Genomic DNA, 13,310 nt, shown 5'->3' on the forward strand with positions numbered 1-13,310 from the left:
TCAATGTGATCTGAGCCATTAGTACTAGTGTGAGTTGCATGGATTATCCAAAAATACTAGATTTTTGGATAATTTTAGCCTATTTTTTATATTATTTATTGTAAAAATCCAAAAAATTTAGAAAAAAACTTCTAGATTAGGATGGCATGCAAAAAGCTAGTTGCTTTTTCAGCCAATTAGGGGATATTCACAAGAGGGACAGATTGACGAAATCACATGCGCCGCGATCGCTGTAAATAGGCTGAAAACTACAGATTGAACTGAAAGAAGAAGAAGGAGTGATCTCGGAGATTCGTGATCAGGTGTCTTGCAGATTTACCTCCCTTTCGGAGCCAACGGAACCATCAGATTTGGGTTTCGAGCAGCAGAGAAGGAGCTACAATTTTTATGCTTCACCAATGTCGGAGGGGTTTTTGTCGAAAGATCGAATCCACTGGGGATCAGAAGTAGAAGGAAGTAGAGATAGGAGATGGAAGAGAAGATAGAGAATACCTAAGTGGTAAACACTACAAAGACAAATCACAATGAATTGAATCAATATGTATTGAAAGAACCTGGAATCTTCGCACTACTCAGAAGCAATCTCCAAGCATTAGATCTCCTGGAGCTTCTTCATAGAACAAAACACGCATAACAGCTCCTTCTCTGCTACTTGGAACCCAAATCTGATAGCTCCGTTGGCTTCGAAAGGGAGGTAAAACTTTAGGAGACCTGCTCACGGATCTCCCAGATCACTCCTTCTTCTTCTTTCAATTCAATCTACAGTTTTCAGCCTGTTTACAGCCATCCCGACGCGCGTGATTTCGTCAATCTGCCCTTCTTGTGAAAATCCCCTAATTGGCTGAAAAAGCAACTAGCTTTTTACATGCCATCCTAATCTAGAAGTTTTTTTCTAACTTTTTCGGATTTTTACGATAAATAATATCAAAAATAGGCTAAAATTATCCAAAAAGCTAGTATTTTCAGATAATCCATGCAACTCACACTAGTACTAATGGCTCACATCACATTGACTCTCTAGATCAATAAAGAAGTCGAATAATGATGCGTTCCATACTTTTTCACACTGTGTCCTCATAACATCACGACAACGTGTCTTCCACTCCCCCTTCCCACTAACCAATGGCAGTAGATGGCGGCAAAAAAACGGCCAAAGCAGGCATGAACAGATCAAATGGGAGGAGGAGAGCAACCGATCAACACGAAGAGAGAGAGAGGAGTTAAACTCCCAATTTACTAACTCTGCCATGGCCAACCAGTAGCCATCTTGCAGTCAGGAGAGAGAGAGAGAGATGGAGTGACGGCCATGCAGGCTACCAGGCCACAACACGTGTATGGTGGGGGAAAGGAGGGTACCCCTCACCCTTCCCACTATAACCCCCCTTGTTGGCATTGTAAGCTTCGGTGTTTACGGGTGTGTATATGTGAAAGCACTCTTATGTGCTTAAGATTGTATGGTGCATGAATATGGATGAGAGATGTGGAGTAAAGTGTGCCACATAGGGCACACATGTAAAGTGTGGGTTGTATGGTATCACATGGGGACACACATGGAAAGTGTGAGGGATCATTGATTGGTATCTCTTCCTTTATATATGTAACCAGTCTATGCAATGAAAAGAAGAAGAGAACATTTGTTGAGTGTGCATATTGTTTGCCTTCTCTTTGTAGCCATGGAGTTCCTTGTCTATTACAATCGTTCGTGATAATGTATCAATCATTTTGTACACACCATGATCAACCCCACATTGGGATTCTTGACATGGTATCAGAGCCGAGGTTTAGGGCTATTGATCATGGTGTACTTATATGTGTAGATATCATTGTATGTGGTTTTCTTGAATTCAGCCTTAGTATGTTTTAGCCATTCTTTCCTTAAAAATCTTGCACACTCATTATTATGCTGGTTCACGATTTCAATGGAGCTAAAATCTTTTGAGAATTATGAAGAGGCCATCAAATGAAGGATCTTTGTATAATGGAAGTTGGAAATGGAGTTTTTCACAACAAGTGAGTGGAGCCATTGTCATCAAAGAAGTGACTAATAGAAGTCAAAGGTATTTGGTTTGTTTTCCTCTTCAGTTATAATTTTTGAGCATGGAAGAATGCTCAAATAAGAGAAAGGTTGTTGTTTGTGGACACTATTGTCCTATTGGATCTTACTATTGAGCAAGCAGTATGTGAAGGTGCAAACGCTTACCCCCATGGAGTCTGACAAGGGGGGAGGAGACGAAGCTTCAGGTACTATTGAGAGGGAGCTCCTAAGCAATGGGCCTTCTGCGCCTATGGATGAAGTCAGCCGAGCTGAAGTGAGTATTGTTGCGAATGCATTAGAAGAAGTAGAGGAAGGAGAGCACTTGCAAATGTTACGGAGATCTCCTATACTAGTGTAGACATGCCGACTGAAAGAGTGTCTAATTCCGAGCAGCCTCTAGACACCACTGCTCTGGATGACGGACAACAACAAAAGAACGGCATCTAAAAGAGGCCATTGACGCAACACGGAAGGCTTTAATATTATCACCACAGTCCATTGAATACGCACAATTTCATGCACAATTGCTTTTTGAAGTAGCAACTGACAGCAAAGGGTACGAGGAAGTAGAGCAAGAATGTCAAAGAGCCCTCAGCATTTTAGATCCTATTGATCCAGTGAAAGAAATTTTGTATGAAGAAAGCTAGCACAAGCTACCGACACCTGAGGCAAGGATTGCTCAAGTGCAATAGGAACTTAGAATCCTTGTTCAAAAGGCATCTCAAATTGGATGAAGACTTTAGGCATTGCTCGCAAACATGGTGTTGCAGAGAGAAAGCTACAAGAAGCTGAAGCCCGTGAAGATGCATTGCGAAGAGAGCACGTTGCTTTCAAAGTAGAAGAGGAGGCTCCCCCTGCTGTGGAGGACATAAGTGTTGTCTAAGAAGAAGATGTCTTGAAGTAGGAGCAATCCGTAAGCAGTGCGTATGAAGAGATCACGACTGTAAGCATAGAGTTCATCGAGAACATCACATTGGAAGGCCCAAAGAAGGAGCCTTTGCAGGAGGAACCGATTGAGATTAGCACACAGAAGAACCTACCCAGAATGGTGTTCCTGCCGAGCATTCAGTTCCAGAAGCAACGGTTGTTCAGGGGAAGAGTGTGGCAGTGACTGCCCTACAAGACGATCTCTCTCCCATAGAAGGAGGCCCTGAAGGAATAGCTTAGGATTGTGAAATCCTTTCAACATATAAGAGGGCCATGTTTCTTTTCATCTAGAAGGGAATGTGAGCATCATATTTGGACTATGATTCTTTATGTGTATAATCTAGATCTACAATATAAAATGATAAGGTATAAAAACATTAATCTAACAAGAGTACTGCTTTTCATTTCCCTAGTAGTGCTACACTTGAACATTCCATAGAATGTATTGGTAGTTGCATGAGAGAGAGAGAGAGAGAGAGAGAGAGAGAGAGAGAGAGATCCCTAGGGCTCGTCAAATTGAGGGTATCTAGTGGTTTTGATTGGCTAGCTCTATCCTCAATCCCCTACCTCTTTCCCCATGAGTTGTTAGGGTCCTCAATGGTAGGACATCCTAATAAATTGGCAAATCTTTCTCCCTAGCAACCACCTCATTACACCAATAACCCTTCACCAATTGGGTCCTCAAGTGCAGGACAGTCCTAAGGAGTCTTGGCTGTCTTAGCACAGACCCATCTCCCAATCACATAGACCACCCACTTGCCTCCCCACACAACACACACTATTTTGTTGCAAGTACCTTGAAGTGTTGAGAAGAACCATTGATGACCACCTTTCCCTCAACATCACATGACCTCTTACATTATCCATCACCATTCCACCCAAGTTTTAAGCACCTTCACCAATGCCATCAGAATGGCACTTAAATAGTGAGAGGGTAATGTTAATCGATTACAAGCCTAAAGTAGAAAAAAGTTTTTTTTAAAAGGCCAAGAAGCAAGAAAAACAAGAGAAAAGAGAGAAGTGGATTAAAAATTAGAAAAATAATTCCAAATTTGAGAAAGCCTAGATAGCCAAAAATGGCAAGGATTGCATGGAGCAAAAACTGAGAAATATATTGACATTGAAATATCAAATGGCTTAACGACATGAAATGTAAAATTAAACCTTTTTAGGTGCGAGGTCACTCCTACGAAAATTGTAAAATTTAGGCACAATTAATAGTGCATGATTGTGTGAGTTAGATTTTTTCAAAAAAATAGATTATCTAATGGGTTACGGGACCCTGAGGGCAAGCTTAAGAGGAAGGGGCAATAGATATTGATTAAAATTTCATATATGAGGTTGAAAAACCTTATTATAAAGCATTCTGCACAACTACAAATCAAATGCTTATCTCTTTTCTCTATCTTTGTGTCAAGCATCTCTATTGCTTCTACCATTGCATGTGAGCTAGACTAGGAGAACTGGGGAGCATTTTCTAGTTGAGCTTGTGAGCTTGTTCTCATGCTTCCTATTTGCAACTCCTACATCTATTCTCCTCACCTTCTTGGAATTTTTCCTAGTTAGAGAGAGAGAGAGAGAGAGAGAGAGAGATCACTTTGGCTTGGAGAAACAAGCAAAGGAGATTGACTTCTTGCACACAAAGGATGGAGGATTGAGAGAAAGCAGACATGAAGATCAATGTTGATCACAATGTGGAGACACAAAGAGATCTTGTGCTAAATTGAGGGTGAGGTTGGTAAAGGTAAGTACTTGCTCTTTTCTACTTTATTTTTCTCTATTTATCTTGAATATATTTTTCCCAAATTCATTTGAGTATTGCTTCCCCAAATGCAGAAGCAATCTTGAATAAGAAAGAAACCCAAGCCCTTCAACCTCCACTACGTGCGATGTGCTTTCATCTAAATGGATGGTGGTAATTTACTACTATTTCTACCACGTGAATTTAAATTCAAAATCATTACAACTATTCTACCATAATTTTGATCATATGTCATGAACTCGATATCATAATCCTAAACATCCAAATAAATGATTAAATCATGGAATAAAAATCTAACTTCTTGGAAGCATTTCAAAGTTGGCATGGATGTCCCCTCCTATTCCGCAACCATGAAGCATGCAAAAAACTTTGCGGTCAATGCATTCTTGGTCTCGAAAAATGGAATCAAAATGTTGGGTAGCACATGCTCAATGATTTATATTTGGGACATTGGACATACTCCTATTATTTTAGGATCCTTGACCACTTAATCGGTGACTATGTCTCATGTAGCCTCTTTCACCCAAACACAAGATCCATTTGTAGTGAGTGTGCAAAGCATACCTCCAATGATGAGGGACACTCGTCGCACACTCCACAATCCAAGATGCACCTCCTACATTCTCAAAACCTCTATGGGCTTCATCATGCTAGAGGAGAGTATGGTAAGGCATAAGAGAGCATAAGAAAAGATAGAGACTTCACCTTCTTGGTCCCTCACCCACACTCTCACTCTTGCTCTCAACTCATCTCTCTCTCTTTCTGTCACTACAAAAGCAAGAAGGTGAAAACCAAATGTTGGCACACACATGAATAGCCTCCTCCATTCTTTTTCAACCTTTTTATACAAAAAGTAGCATTAGGGTTTCTCCTATGCCCTTAGGTATCTTGCCCATCTTTTGGGCCAAAGAATGGTCTTCTTCTCTTGTAATGCACTTAAATTAATATTCCTATGCTGAGTGCTACCAATTTTAATTACAACTTGCACAGGAGGGAGCTTGGCTCTCATTTACAACTATGATTTCTTTTCCCAAGCCATAATAATGTCCAAAAACTTGAGGCCTCCACATTCTTTTTTTTCTTCAAGTCTTCATATCTTCAAACTGGTTAACAATTTATCTAGTGTGTATAAGAAGTTGATCCCTATTTTGAGCCATGTAAGCAAGAAAAGTATGTTAAAATTTGTTACAGTAGTAAACTCTATTTTAGCCCTATTTAGAGCAGGCCATGGACTATTCAAAACCTTCATTTCAATCACCTACAAGAATAGGTAAAGAAATCCCCAAATCTATCCATAAATACCCTCTTTTCGAATGCACAAAATTCTTTGAGAATAAGCACGAAAAGATTACACATCTAGAATTATTGTGCATACTAGTAGTGCTGCCCTTTTGTCATAGAAAGTCCCCTAGTGTATCCTTCTTGTATCCTCTTCAATATCCTTCCTTTTCCCCCACTTCAAAACAAAGTAAAAGTAGCCCTATATCAATAAGTTTGCATTTGTTTTTCTAGAATCCATATACTCCTCCCTCGTGTCAAAAATTTAGCCCTATAAGGCTTTTCCAAAGCCCACACAAGTCCTTCTTTAAGTTTCCTACTCCGATTCACAAGTATCGTGTGTGAAGTTTCGTCGCATTCCGATAAAAGGTTACGGATTTACAATTACATGATGGATAGTGCGTATGAAGCTGCATTAACCCAATTTTGGGGTTTAAATGGGTTAAAAGTTCATTCTTCTTCTCATTTTCACATCTTTCTTTCTTTGCTTCCTCCATTCTCACACCCCAACCTCTGTCTCTTCTCCATCTTACCCTCCTCGAGCTTGCATGGCACACACCAAGCAAGCATGTTGCCGTTTCAACCACGAGAAGACCTCATGCCAAGGTCCACCACCTGGAGCAAAAGGTGGAGCCTCCTCTAGTGCAGCAATAGGTGCTCCCCATAAAGCACAACGCCACCACAGAAGAAGAGGAGATGGAAACCGGGCATTGTTGCCCTTTGGGAGATAAGGAGAATCTAGCGTGGATATGAGCTTCTCATCTCAAAAAGATATTTTCATAAGGTTGTTTGGGAAGTCATACAAGACTTGGAGCTGAAAGGGATGGGAAGATTTTGGGCACGAGTGCGGGGATGCCCATCAACAGGAAGGTGGACTGATGCAGCTATGGAGGCCCAACAAAGGACTGTAGAGGGGTTTCTCATTGACTTGTTCGATTATACACAGCTAGCAGCCATCCATGCAAAGTGCATCACAATCACATATAAAGACATGAACTTTATTGTTCGGCTTAGACACGACAAGGGGACTCCTCCATAGGTTATGAGATTAATGGTGCAAGTTTGTGTAATGAGTGTTATAGCACCATAGCATCTTCAAATGCCAAAACATTTTGTATACTCTGTCACATTGGAATATATATATATATATATATATATATATATATATATATATATATATATATATATATATATATATATAAAATATCTCATGCGATGTGTACTAAATTCAAATAATTGAATAAAGTTATTTGTTTTGTTTCTTGAAACACATGGTTCTTAATTTTTGTTTAACATACGCACGCATCGAAAGTAGTAATGCGTACAAATAAGAGTTACATTATTGTCTATGCTCAATTGCAAGTGCAGTACTACGCATTGACATTATTAAATTGGATTATGTCAATGTATGCGAATGCATCATTCACGTACCACACATTATCGTCACATTTATACGAACCACACATTTATTCAATAAATATTTATTTATAGAGACAAAGTAAAATATCTTATATTCATCAAGAAAAATGCATGCGATGGCTGATAGTGATGGCATATACAAAAAGCCGATAGCCAACAAGAACTCTCATTCGTTCCTTGGCTTTTTCATTGGTGGATAGGAGGGGCCAGCTTCCAATGAAAATAGAAGTTCCTTCTTTGCTTCAAAAATGGCACACTCCCTCTTTAGCTCTTTCTCCAGGAGAAGCGGATCTAAGACTTCAGCAAGGTCTCCTAATATAGTAAGTACACACATTGCTCCACCAAGCGTTAAGTCAAACAAGTAAAGAAGCTTTGATTGCTTAACTAGCACCACCTTCTCCAAGCTAGATGTCACAGGTATCGCTCGAAAAGGTCCAAACTTGATCAAGCTCGAATTTTCATGATTGTTTCTTGCCCTCATGGTTAGCACTTCTTATGGAAGACCACCAAGTCTGCAACAAGGTTGCCAATGTACTCCTTCAAAGCTGAATCCTTCCATCGATCTACATGCCGAGCTCCTCCTTACCTTGAAGCAAACTCATCTATATACAGTATGTCATGAATGACAAAGTCAAATCAAACAATATATTTAGCAACTAACCTAGAGTTATCAGAAAGCGATGAAACTTGACGATAGGGTGCATCGAGTCCCCCAAAGCTCACCGGTGAAATATTGGGCAAAAATTATGCTTGCAGCTACCCTGTCCAAGTCTAGCGCGTCTAGGGCCATTTTTTGGCCCTTGATGGTAGGGTGCATTGGGTCCCCCCCAAAAGCCCATCGGTGAAATCTTGGAAAACAATGATGCCTACAACTGCCTTGCCCGAAGTCTGGTGTCTAGGGCTACTTTCTGGGCAAAAAGTGGCCCTAGCAACGCAAAGCCCAAAAAGTGGCCCTAGATGCCAGACTTCGAACAGGGCAGTTGCATGCATCATTTTTTGCCAAGATTTCACTGATGGACTCTGGGGACCCGATGCACCCTACTATCAAGTTTCATCGCATAAAAATATATGGTAGTTAGAAATCTCACCTTCTCCAAATCATCTTGTATCTTCATTTCCTTGTGTATCAGCGAGGCACCTCTTTGGGTGGAGGGATCTACAAACTCCTTGGTAGAAAGCTGGGGCCTTGGTCCGAACAGATCATGCTATAGTGCTTCAAATTCAACATCTGACACAATGTAATCTTCTTCAACCGAGGTAATATACTCCTATGTTGCTATGATGGCACTCAGTGTATCTAAGCTTGTGCCATCATATCTTTCAATATCTGCCATCATCGGATGCACATCCATATAATCATAATCAATCAAGTCTTCCATCGAATCCCTAACTGGGGTGGAAAACAACTATTCTTTCTTCATTTCCAAGTATTGCAGCACATCTGACAAAAAATCAAGTATTGTACATCATCTACTTCAATGGGCGTCAAGGAGGCAAGGTTGGGTTTGTTGACTTGTGGCTGTTGTGAAGAAGATGGCATCATGAGAGACAACCCTTGCTCTACCACCACCCAATGTTTCTCTTCAATATTTATGAGTTCTTCAATTGGTTCTTTTCACGTGTATGTGATAGCAACAATATGTGGAGTTGTATCTTCATTGCTCTCCTCCTTTAGGGGTGTATCCAATGCAAGGAGGTAAATTGCCAATGCGCAATTACACTCCATGAGATCCAAAGGTATTATACCTGGTGCACTGTCCATGGAACAATGCATACTCTGTGTGAAGGATCCACGTGGGCGAGACACCTATTCACTACTTTTTGATTATTCTTTCCTTCCTGAAATACCATGAGTTGTTCCAGAGGCACCCAAGTCATGTTGGATCCCTCGATGGAGTATGTGCAGGTAGCAATGGTTCTCACAAAGTTTTCCAAAACTTGAAGGGGGGGATCCAACTATGAAAGCACGTTTTCAAGATTGAAGTTCTTAGAGAAAACCTAAAATATCTCATCACCTTGGCTGGCAAAGATAGTCTCGTAGATCCACTCGTCAAAGTGTACATGAGCATCCATCGTAGCAAGTAGGAGAGATGTGGTGGATATAAAGAGATGAAGAGAGAAAGTGTGAAATGAAACAATGAAATAAGAACTAAACTAGTTCTATCTTAAAAACCTTAAGTTTTAAACCATTAAGGGTTCTTCACATACGATATTTAGTTATGGCTTTACTTACGTCCTTGTAAAGTGTGCATGCATATGTAAATGTGTTGATATGGAGAGTGTATAGCAAGTGTATAATTTTATATAAATACCATAATTTTTAAATATTGCAAGTTTGTAAGCGACAATATTCTATTGGTAAAAAAAAAATCTAAAAATTTACAAGTGTTGGATATTACAACTTGTGGTGTTGTGATTTTTAGGGAGACTCTACAATTTCTAAAATATGTGGAGCCACACACTTTCCACTAGTAACAGTATCCTTAGCTCGGGCTTTGAATTTTCCTACCATCTAGTTTAAAATAGAAGCTAATAGGTGGATTCTGCATTAACATTGTCATTTCCTGGCGCATTATACTCAAGGGCCAATCATCCTCCATTTGCAACACTTGGGGCTCGCGGCCCTCACAAATGATAGTAACATCCACAACTGCACTTTCACGTGTGTCTTGATCAAGACACAACCATTTACCCTTGAGCATCCTCCATCTACGATACTTGAACACTAGGCATAAAGTTTGTCGTGTGACAAAGTACTTGTAATTGGAAAGGAAAGTTAACCGATCCATCCCAAAGTAAGATAATAGTCAACTAAGAGAGAAAAAATTTACCTGAAAACCATGTCCCTCATTGTGACTCGACATTCCAATGTGTCAAGACTATGAGTCATTTTTTATGTCCAAGTTTTGCCTAGAGTTCTTGTTACATAATCTTTCGATGCACTTTTTATGACATACATGCCTTTGGTACGTCTCAAACCCTTACATTCCTTGAACATATGTGCAAAAATTGCAATTGGTATGAACCAGCTTAGATGTACATTCTTTGAGCCGGTGCTTGGCTTCATAAAGTTCAATATGTCTGCTGAAATTTTTGTGCTACACATATGCAAAATGTCACTACTACACAATGGTCATTCTATGCTATTGAGATTTGATATATGCATAGACTCAAGGGTTCCATATTCTCGACCCCCCTTGGGCAATGTGTACTTGGAGTCATAGAAAAAAACAAGATCCTCTGCGAGCTGCTTAGCTATATGTCCCTCAAAGAGCAATTTACCAATTTCAAGGTGGTAACACTTAAAAGAACTTGTGAGACTCTCAATATTTTGCCACTCATAGCAATCTTAAGGGTATACTTTTGTAAATACGAGACAAGTAGTTACATAGATATCATGAAATTTCTCATTCTCAATGAGTTGCAAATACTTATTGTTGGCAATGTTTCGTTGAAAGGGCACAGTGGACGTAATATGTATTTGTTTTTGCATGAATACATGTTGTACAAACACCTCTGTTACAAGGTGAGAATCAACATTCCTTTGTCTGAGAGCTAAAATTTTACCCTTCCAGTGCTTTGATACATTTGCAATTGCAAATGCTTTCATCCTGAAAGCTCCCTTCATACTTGGATGCATATGTACCCAAGACGAGCAATGATACATATCAGTGATCCAATTCCCTTCTTCATCTTTTCTGTTACGTACTTCTATCGAGAGAATGCTTGTTCTTCTCTCAGGCATTATAACCTAGGCATTAGATGTAAAGAAGTATGTATTAACCCCTAAATAATAAGAATTTTAAGTATGTCTAGTAATCACCAATATGCCATACAAATCAACATGGGATTAAGACATTTTTACACTTTTGTAAACAGACACAAACATCAATATTGAAATGCATGTGGATATGTACATCAACACAAAGTATAGATTCAATTTCAAGGCATCACTTTAATAATACCATTTACATGAAATATAATGGAAAGAATAGCACAAGAATACTCAAAGAATTTTGCCAAAATAAATTTCATTATGATGAATAGGAGTTTGATTTTACTCAATACATTGTATGAAACGTGGTTATTACAGAGTAGTTGTTACAAGGATAGTACTGTCCAAAAAACTCCAATCTCAACCAAGGCTATCAAATTCTCACACCTAAAAATTTATATTTTAAAAAAAACAAAAATAATGCCTAAGCTAGACAAACACAAAAATTCTAGCTACAAACCAATAAAGCAAACAATCAGACAAATAGCTAAGCTTACAAAAATCCAATCCATCTAATGTCTTTCTAGGGTTTTTAGTTTACGCGAAAGCACTTGACAACGTCATTCTCCATCCATGGTCTATACCAACCGGCCATTTTTCATTTGCATACAAATTTATGACCATGACATTGATCTCCAAAACATGATCAATAAGTGCAACACAAGGAGTTTCAAGATCCCAACTTCCACAATTGACTATGTAGCCACATGAGCACAATGATTGCATATATAGTGACTCCTAGCTATCACACCTAAAGCATCTTCATCAATTAGTGCATCTATCACACTTCCTTTTTTGTATTGCTACAAACTATTTATTTTTCAACCACATCAACTATCTTTCCATCATCAACAATGACATTTTTGGCATCAATAAAATCAATTACAACACCTACATCATCATCATGCACAACCTAAATACCTTGTAATCTAGGATCTTCTTCAACCTGCATCAAACCATGTGTTGGCTCTCTAACAATTTTCCTCTTGCTCTTAATAGTATCAATGATTTCCTCATGGAACTCTCTCTTGGCATTGCCAAGGATCTCTCACAAAGTGAATTCCACTTTGTTATACAAGTTACACTCCTTAAGAACATTTTTCAAATCAATTCAATTCCAATGTCTGATTGTAATTTGTATCCCGATTGTTTTCTTTTGGGCTTTACATGCTCATACTTTTTCTCTTTCTCAGCATCCTCCCTCCATGGTATGCTTAGGTGTAGGCCTAGAATGAGGTGCAAGAGGTGGCTGATTTGAGTCAGATATACCACTCCCTGACCATGTGCCTTCTCTACCATATTCATAGCATGAGACCAAATTTCAACTTTCTTAAAGACATCGCAACACATCTAGGATATTTTTCAATCTGAAGTCCAAAAGCAATAGCTTTTATTGTAGCATAAACATTCATACATCCATATCATTCATCAACTTTTGCATTCCACCCTTTCCAAAATTTGGAGTAAGTGGTAGATCAATCTCATGCAAGTGGATCTTGCTATCTTTAAAGAAAATCAAATTCTCTTCCAATACATCCTATAAGTCTCACAGTCCCTACACTCTCACTCAATGTTTTCACACCAAATACATCATCATACAAAGTCTTATCAAATCAGCACTCTTAATATAACATACCAATGCTTTTCTTTCATTCTTGCAAACTTCAATTGCAAGTAGTACATGCCCTTAACTAATTCATCAATTACATCCTCCTTTACTAGACCAGTTGTAGAAATAGAGTGCTTTCTTGCATGATCTGTGGCCTTGTTTAGAGGCCAAAGACATAGGCCCAACATGCATCCTACTTGTCTTCATTGTCTCTTAACAAGAATAGAGATACCATCCTTGGCATCTTACTAGTGTTTTTAAACCATGCTTTGTAGTTTTATCTTCAATACGCTCTTCCAAGCTCAACTGCAAAGTAGGATTTGTAACCTGTAGAAACAATTATATATTCTCAAATTCAAGAGTGTGTTTCTCTATAGTATCCAACTGGTCAAATCAGTGCTCAAACTTGCACAAAACCTTTGTAGAGTGACAAGACTATTAGGCTTTGTAACCCACTCCATGAAAGTCATGCGAGTAACCAAACATGTATCTTCAATGATAAACT

The 13,310-nt window shown here is 39.0% G+C and overlaps 1 pseudogene; it reads right to left on the reverse strand.

Annotated features, from left to right (window-relative positions):
* Window positions 1-8,827: 8,827 nt before the first annotated feature.
* LOC148032398 (uncharacterized) lies at window positions 8,828-11,061 on the reverse strand (annotated as a pseudogene).
* Between the last annotated feature and the right edge of the window lie 2,249 nt (window positions 11,062-13,310).

The sequence above is a fragment of the Lygodium microphyllum genome, chromosome 8 (genome assembly GCF_053477565.2).
Source record: "Lygodium microphyllum isolate KBCC chromosome 8, Lygodium_microphyllum_v1.1.10, whole genome shotgun sequence".
Classification (NCBI taxonomy): Eukaryota; Viridiplantae; Streptophyta; class Polypodiopsida; order Schizaeales; family Lygodiaceae; genus Lygodium; species Lygodium microphyllum.